Source organism: Salmo trutta, chromosome 15, assembly GCF_901001165.1.
Source record: "Salmo trutta chromosome 15, fSalTru1.1, whole genome shotgun sequence".
NCBI lineage: Eukaryota > Metazoa > Chordata > Actinopteri > Salmoniformes > Salmonidae > Salmo > Salmo trutta.
The window spans coordinates 23187050-23194305 of record NC_042971.1 but is presented as its reverse complement, the minus strand read 5'-3'; the positions used below and the strand labels follow the sequence as shown (position 1 = coordinate 23194305).

General features: G+C 41.5%; 1 long non-coding RNA gene across 1 annotated transcript; it reads right to left on the bottom strand.

The window, feature by feature from the left end:
• Window positions 1-4421: 4421 nt before the first annotated feature.
• Window positions 4422-5898, bottom strand: LOC115148653 (uncharacterized). The gene is made up of 2 exons (XR_003866713.1): window positions 5444-5898; window positions 4422-5325 (listed from the first exon to the last, which is right to left on the bottom strand). It is a non-coding gene; the product is annotated as an uncharacterized LOC115148653 (long non-coding RNA).
• Window positions 5899-7256: the final 1358 nt, after the last annotated feature.

Below are 7256 nucleotides of genomic sequence, written 5' to 3'. Positions count from 1 at the left end.
GTTTGTTTAATAGGCAGTAAATAAGGCAGAATTAACTGTTTCGCTGCCAGACAAGGCTCTGCTGATAACCAGGTGTAGCAGTGGTAAGGTGTTGGGACAGCTTTATGTAGGCCCTAACAGTTTTGTGGGCGCCGTTTGTCACAGTTATAGTGCTATTAATGTATTGTTTAGTGTTGGGTTGTGTAGTGGCTTTTCTGGCATGCATACATATTTTTAAAAGTTGTTTGCCCCACCAAGATTTACATGCTAAAATCGCCACTGCTGCGGATATATAGCCACCTGCACTCATTCTCTGAGTGAGTTTTTGTTTGTTTGTTGTAAATCATGTGTCACGATCGCAGATTTTAGAGAACCAACAAATGTCGGTATATATAAGTGTCTTCTATTGGCTGAAAGCTTAAATTCTTGTTAATATAACTGCACTGTCCAATTTACAGTAGCTATTACTGCGGAAAAATGCCATGCTATTGTTTGAGGAGAGCTCCTAACAACAAAACAGTTTTTTCACTGCGATAGGTTTGATAAATTCGAAATGTGTACTTACATTCTGAAATCTTGCTCTGATATATCATCCAAAGGATCCCAGAGATAACATGAAGTGTTGTTTTGTTAGATAAAATCCTTCTTCATATCCTAAAATGGTCCATATAGCATGCACGATCGATTTTGTATTTCCAGTCATTCAATTTGCAAAGAAAGGAATCTGTGAAAATCTAACCCTAAACGTTGTTTCAACCAGTGAAATCACGTTTGTATGTATTCCTCAGAGATCCTAGAACGTAACCAGACTTCACTAGGGGTGTAGTATATCCTATAGGACACCAAATTTGGTCAGAGAGCGACGCATTCATGGCACGCCGATGACACAGGCAGTCTTCACTTCATCGACTCTAACTTTGTCAAATAAGCACTAATCAGGGTCAAACAAAGCTAGCTAGATAGCCAATGAGCTGGGCTTTACGGGAGTATCAGGAAACCCTGTATCTGTCGTAAAATGTAGCTGCTAACCTTGTGCGACTGCATGCATTTTCCTTTTGGAGCACAATTATAAGAATATTCAGAGTTGTGAAGTTCTGAAAACTGGTTGTTTTGCAAATGTTGAACTCATAATATGGCTACTAATACTGGAAAAGCTAAAGTCCAAGTATACAGATTTGACGATATTCTTGCAGAAAAATGTAATATGAATGCAAATGTCTCCTTCACGATTTGCCCAAATGTACCTGGGTGACTTTACACTAAATGTCATGTAGTTCACTCATTCTTCAAGTTATCCATCTGAAACTTTGCACATACACTGCTTCCATCTTGTGGACACCATCAGAATTACAACCAGAGTGATGGCTAGAACTGGGACCTTTCTGTTGCATGGTGGTAGAAAACAAAGTTAGTTTTTTTTCTTTGTATTTTCTTCTACCAGAGCTATTGTGTTATATTCTCCTACATTCAATTCACATTTCCACAAACTTCAAAGTGTTTCCTTTCAAATGATACCAAGAATATGCATATCCTTGCTTCAGGGCCTGAGCTACAGGTAGTTAGATTTGGGTGTGTCATTTTAGGTGAAAATTGAAAAATGCCTTTTGGCTTTTGTCTGGCATCTCGCACTGTCGGCAGCGTCTCAAGACTAGTTGTCTATTGAGCCGACTGTGAGTTGGGGTAGTTCGTTTCACGTAGCTCTCCGCCTATGCCCTGAGAGGGCCGAGTTAGCCATTTGACAGAGTGGTGAATGTGCTGCTAAAAAGGCAAATCGGGGGGACGCATTCGAACATAATGAACAAACCGCTGTTCATGAATGTTGACAAAGAGGCAGGCACTCAGTCAGATCAAGAATAAGCGTTATGAGCTTTGATCAACGCTGGGAGCAATATTTAGATGTTGACCCATCATTTATTTTCTTTATTGTGTACAATATATGTCTTTTTATTATTATTTCTCAAATTAGAAAAAATTACAGAGGACCTCGGTATCCTCATGTAGCTTTAGGGTTATATTATGTGATTTATATATATATATATAACAATTTCTAAGATTTTACTGAGTTACAGTCCATACAAGGAAATCAGTCAATGGAAATTAATTCATTACACCCTAATCTATGGATTTCACATGACTGGGAATACAGATATGCATCTGTTGGTCACAGATACCTCTAAAAAAAAAGGCATGGTCGTGGATTAGAAAACCAGTCAGTATCTGGTGTGACCACCATTTGCCTCATGCAGCGCGACACATCTCCTTTGCATAGAGTTGATCAGGCTGTTGATTGTGGCCTCTTCAATGGCTATGCGAAGTTACTGGATATTGACGGGAACTGGAACACTCTGTCATACACGTCGATTGAGAGCATCCCAAACATGCTCAATGGGTGACAAGTCTGGAGGCCACGGAAGAACTGGGACATTTTCAGCTTCCAGGAATTGTTAACAGATCCTTGCGACATGGGGACAAGCATTATCATGCTGAAACATGAGGTAATGGCAGCGGATTAATGGCATGACAATGGGCTTCAGGTCCCGGTCACGGTATCTCTGCATTCAAATTGCCATCAATAAAATACAATTGTGTTCGTTGTCCGTAGCTTATGCCTGCCCATAACATAACCCCACCGCCACCATGGGGCACTCTATTCACAACATTGATATCAGCAAACCTCTCGCCCACATGACGCAATACACGTGGTCTGCTGTTGTGAGGCCGGTTGGACATACTGCCAAACTCTCTAAAACTATGTTGGAAGCGGCTTATGGTAGAGAAATTAGCCTTGAATTATCCGGTAACAGTTCTGGTGGACATTCCTGCTGTCAGCAGGCCCATTGCACCCTCCCTCAAAACTTGATACATCTGTGGCACTGTGTTGTGTGACAAAACTGCACATTTTAAAGTGGCTGGATTCAGGTGGATGGATTATCTTTACAAAGGAGAAATACACACTAACAGGGATGTAAACAAATTTGTGCACAACATTTGAGAGAAATAAGCTTTTTGTGCATATGGAACATTTCTGGGATCGTTTATTTCAGCTCATGAAACCAACACTTTGCATATCTTTCTACCGCTCTCCCTCCTTCCTCTCCCCCTCCTCCTCCTCCGCTCCTCCTCTCCCCCGGATTAGTGGATTCGGCTATTTCAGCACACAGTCATGCAATCTCCATAGACAAACATTGGCAGTAGAATGGCCCATACTGAAAAGTTCAGTGACTTTCAACATGGCACCGTCATAGGATGCCACCTTTCCATCAAGTCAGTTCATCAATGTACAATTCTCTACCATAAGCCGCCTCCAACGTCGTCTTAGAGAATTTGACAGTATGTCCAACCGGCCTCACAACCGCAGACGATGTGCATGGCATCGTTTGGGCGAGCGGTTTGCTGTGAACAGATTGCCCCATGGTGGGGTTGTGGTATCGGCAGGCATGCTCTATGGACAACGAACACAATTGCATTTTATCAATGGCAAATACCGTGACGAGATCCTGAGGCACATTTTTTTTAAGGTGTCTGTGACCAACAGATGCATATCTGTATTCCCAGTCATGTGAAAGTCATAGATTAGATGCTAATAAATGTACTTCAATTGACTGATTTACTTATATGAACTGTAACTCAGTAAAATCTTTGAAATTATTGCATGTTGCGTTTCTTTAAGTATTCAGACCCCTTGACTTTTTCCACATTTTGTTACGTTAAAGCCTTATTCTAAAATGTATTACAGTGTTTTTTCGTTCGTCAATCTACACAAAATACCCCATTATAAGAAAGCAAAAACAGGTTTTAGAAATGTTTGCAAATGTTTTAAAAATCTAAATCTGAAATATCCCATTTACATAAGTATTCAGACCCTTTACTCAGTACTTTGTTGAAGCATCTTTGGCAATGATCACAGCCTCGAGTCTTCTTGGGTATGACACTACAAGCTTGGCACACCTATATTTGGGGTGTTTCCCCCATTCTTCTCTGCAGATCCTCTCAAGCTCTGTCAGGTTAGATGGGGAGCGTCGCTGTATAACTATTTTCAGGTCTATCCAAAGATGTTAGATCGGGTTCATGTCCGGGCTCTGGCTGGGCCACTCAAGGACATTACAGTTTCTCCCAATAGTTAACACACGTTTGCTAAAACTACATCTCTGGTACTCAAAACTCTAAACACAAAACAGTTTGCCAATTTCCCCAAACCCCACAGACATCTTGCAAAATGAAACACAGCAATCAAAATCATGTACTCCCTGCTCAAAATGAAACTCTGCGTACAAATGAGACACACACACACTTCAAATGACTCTAACTTAGTGACAACAGAGATAACACTAATGTGACATATTCAAAACACTACTAACAGAACCTATTTCAGTGTAAAGACTAATATTTTGTTGTTATACTGTATATTATTTGTGTGTACTCATACAAGAAAGGAACACAAATGCAAAAATGTAAGTTTTATATTTCAACATGACTCAATACATGTCAAACAGCATACTGTAAGCACACATACAGTAAAAATGCAAACATACAGTAAATATATTTTGCATATGCAAAGGGAAAGAAATAGGCCTATTTGTACTACTGTACTGTATGTTAGATTGTACGGAATAGATAAAGAAACTATCAAAATACAGTAAAATCTAAATCATAAGTCAAGAAACAAATATTCCATTGCGAAAAGAAAATCTGTCATATCTGTTGTTTTTGTCCGGCCACAGATTTCATCAACATCACAAGCGATATTCTCCTTTGCCAGACAGCGGGTGAAATATCTTCTGGCATGACGCATCCACCCCTGAAAGCACTGAAATGTCACCACAGGCCTCCTCCATTGCCTGGAGAACAGCCATACTTACGTTCATGGGGTTTGTGATCATACAGCTTCAACCGCCATGCTGAAAACAGTTCCTCAATGGGGTTGAGAAATGGGGAATATGGTGGGAGATAGAGAATTGTAAACCTGGGATGGTCATGGAAGCAGTTGTGGACCTGAGCAGCCCATTAGAAACTCACGTTGTCCCAAATTAGAACATACATTTGCTGCTCAGGATCGCCTGGCCCTCTCTGCTCTGGCTGAAAAAGATTGTCATGTAAGGTGTTCAGGAAATTAAGGAGATGGGCAGTGTTGTATGGTCCAAGGGTGGCATGGCAGTGGAGGACCCCATTGTGGCTCATAGCTGGACATATGGTGACATTTCCCCTGCGCTGGCCAGGTACATCCGTGATGGTGCATTGACCAATGATGTTCCTTCCTCTCCTCCTTGTCTTTGCTAAGTTGAATCCAGCCTCATCTATGAATATGTGTTCCTGGGGGATAGGACTTGCATCCAACTCCATGATTCTCTGAAATAACAGTAAATACTGTAATTGCTGTATAGTTAGGTTCACTGGCAACATCAATGAGTCTCTAATGTTTCAAGAGTGTAATACTACTACATTGCTTACTTGCACATATTCTTACCGTTTATCTTTCACTCTTTGGGAACTCCATTCAAATGGCACTCTGTAGATTTGCTTCATCCAGAGTTAGTGTTTCTTAAGGATGCAGGCTATGGTTGATAAGCTTGCTCTGATGTTATGGCAGAGTTTTCAATAATCTGTTGTTGGATTTCCCACAGTCTTATGGCATTCTTTTCAACTACCATTTGCACGATGGCAGCCTCCTGTTCGTCTGTAAATATACGCTTTCTACCACCACGTACGTGGTAGCTGTCTTTCAGTTCTACAAAAACGAAATAGCATGCAGTAGAGTAAACACTACAGTAATACAGTATACAAAATAAACATGTTACAAAGTAGTATAGCTCCCAATTTCATACATACAGTAATACTTAAAACATTTACTTTGTTTCGCCTTACAGTATGTATTGGAATCTACAGTTTTACTGTGCTTTATGTTGTACTACTGTCAAGTAGTAAAAGTAGTAGATAGGTCCAATGTCTGCAGGACATACTGTGGCAGACGGCAGGGAAAGGTGAGGGGAGTGGTTATTGAGGGGAGATAACTTGCAGTCCGCTGGCTCCACCCCTGAGCCTTATATGGACTTCCTGATCCGACGAGGCGAGGCTGTTGTTCGTTAAGCCAGGGAGTGAGGTTAAAGCTTGAGGTTAAAGGAGGAAGCAGCCTGCACAAAGAGGCAGAGTAAGGAGAGAGCAACGTGCATTATGAAGAGTGGGAGAAAGAATAATATATGTGAGAGTACCCGTTGTGACCTGGACTGTTGGATTACCCCCCCCCCCCCCCCTTGTGTACCGAACCAGATTGGCGGAGGACCTGAGTTTTACGATTACCACTGGAGGAAGGAACGGACAATAAGAACGGCTTGTGGACTGTGAAGTAATTGGTGAATTCCCCCATGTGTATTTGCCTTCTAGTTGTGCTACTACATGTTTGGTTATTGAACTTGGTGATGTGTTAACCCCACACCCTTGAGCCTGCTATAATACCTATTTTCATTTTGGAATGTCCAGATGGTGGATGCTACTGTTAGGGTTTGACCAACTATTTGTTTGCTTAACCTATATAATATAACAAAGAAGCTATGCTATAATATTACGTTTATACTCTATATGATAAGAGCATACTGCTGTGTGAGAGGAAGGGGCTCATGGGATGGTGAGTCATGGAAAGAATGCAGATGCTGTAAATCAGGGATGTGGAAGAGCTTGTTAAAAGATAAGGGCAGGATATGGGTGAAATGTATATGCGAAGGGGTGTCGGGGTTTTAGAGAACTGTGCATTGTGCAGTCACAAGATAAATCGACTGCTAAAGATAATAACTACGCCCGGCAACAGGAGGCGTCTCGAGGTTGGGACCAACCTGCACGCCAACGATAGGATGAGTAAGTTTAAACCACGCTCATCCTCCCTCTGACAGGCCAGCAGTGAGTGGAAACTATCTCTGTCAGAGTATATAATGAAAAGCAAAGGATGTGTAACTCAGTTCTCTGTCTGCCCTGCGTGGTGACACAGCGAGCCCGTATATACGAACATCATATTTACCATAAATGTGTTTGCATTAATTAAAGTACAAAGAAATCAGAAGTTACTCTGTGTTAACTGTTTTATTCCAATACCAGATTGAATTGACGCGACCTGACACTATGGTGAAGCGGCTCAGATTGGGCAGCACTCTCTGCCCAGCCTCTCAAGGTCAAACCATGGTTGACCACATGGTCCACCATAGTCACCCAAATTTCATCAGAGATTACGCTCCTTGTTCTACCTCCACCTCTCTCTGCCAAGTTTGCTTCCATTGTTCTCCAAACACAGG